Below are 1,572 nucleotides of genomic sequence, written 5' to 3' on the forward strand. Positions count from 1 at the left end.
CAACATGACAAAGGCTGACATGCATAAAAGGGCTTGGACCCCGGTCATAACTGCTTTGCAGTTCTAGTTTATTGTGTTTTTGCTATGTATGGATTTAATTTTTTTTAAATTACATGTGGGTCAATTAAAATTCTGTCCTTCACATCATACTTTACATTTTACAAAACAGCTAAACTTTCTTTAAAGGTATCATATCATGCTTTTAAATCCTTCTTTTTCACGTCTAAATCATTCACTTATGGTCTATTTAAAATAAAACTGCAACGCTTTGGTCTTAATTCCTCGTTTTTGTTGCTCCACAGACTCCTTGCTTTCCTTGCTTTACCCCTTGTGGTGGACCACGTATTTCTATCTTTGTTAAAGAAATATTTACCATAACACCCCTGTTCTGAGTTGCGCCTCAGAGCAAGCTGTTTTGGTGCGGTCTCTTTAAATARAAATGAGATATTTCACACCCCGTCCCCTCCAGGTCCCTGAGCGTTCGACTCCACCCAGTTCGGCCATGTTTGTAGTTTCATAGCAAAAACACAGTTATCTACTGACTAAAAAATGTTTTTAAAATCAAAGAAGATAAGATAAAACTTTATTGATCCCACAGTCTGGAAATTTGCACATTACTGCAGCTTAATACAAGAGAGGCTGAGAAGAATAATGAAAGATTAATAAAAGATTACAAACAAAACCCCACAATATACACGTGATATATAGTAATGTACCAATGCACATATACACATATACATAAACACATATGCTTATTTATATACATTTATACACCGTAAAGTACAGTACAAAAATGAATGTATATGAAGGTGCATATTAGTGATGGCAGATGGCAAGAAAGTATAAGGATGTCAACAACAGTAGACTTGTCAATCCAGCCTTACATGTACGAGCCAGAGTCTGACCCAGTGCAAGACACTCAGAATGACAAACCTGCAGAAGCACGTCTTCAAATGAATGTGTCACAAAGGTGCGTTATTTATTTACACACTCTATGTCCTTACCTACACTGGGGAGCATAGCTTATCTAAAATACATGCATTTGAACTACTATTGTATTATATAATTTACTTTTGTGATCAATAAAGTATCTTTTAATTGAACAACTACAATATACTGACACTCACTGTACAGATGTGAAATAATTTTAAATGAAATGATTTTTATGCTTGACTGTTATTTTGAAATGTACAAAAAGCAAATAAAATGTAATTGTTTTGATTTTTCATTACCAATTAGCCTATTGATTTCCATATGTCAAATCAGAACTTAAATCATAATTAAATGATCAGTCACATTCTACTTTGGAACTGTAACTAATATTGTATGTCGCAGGTCTGTGGGACAGCAAAGAACCTGGAACTCAAACGTCTAAGCCAGATAAATTTCAAACACCACAAGGCAGAGCATCATTTCAACTCTAACTCCAGGGCTTTAATGACAGAAGTACTCCCAAACACACCTCATCATCTTTCACACAAAGACTTCAGAGATGGTGTTAGCAAAGCACAAATTCAGCCACTTTTCCTTCTCCAGAAAACACTGATGATGTACTGACAACATTGAATGTAG

At 35.0% G+C, this 1,572-nt stretch overlaps 1 protein-coding gene across 1 annotated transcript in view; it reads right to left on the bottom strand.

Annotated features, from left to right (window-relative positions):
- tenm3 (teneurin transmembrane protein 3) overlaps positions 1-1,572 on the bottom strand; it is a gene marked incomplete at its 5' end in the record, with an annotated part of 142,446 nt that overhangs the window by 81,623 nt on the left and 59,251 nt on the right.

The sequence above is a fragment of the Austrofundulus limnaeus genome, unplaced genomic scaffold, assembly GCF_001266775.1.
Source record: "Austrofundulus limnaeus strain Quisiro unplaced genomic scaffold, Austrofundulus_limnaeus-1.0 Scaffold379, whole genome shotgun sequence".
Classification (NCBI taxonomy): domain Eukaryota; kingdom Metazoa; phylum Chordata; class Actinopteri; order Cyprinodontiformes; family Rivulidae; genus Austrofundulus; species Austrofundulus limnaeus.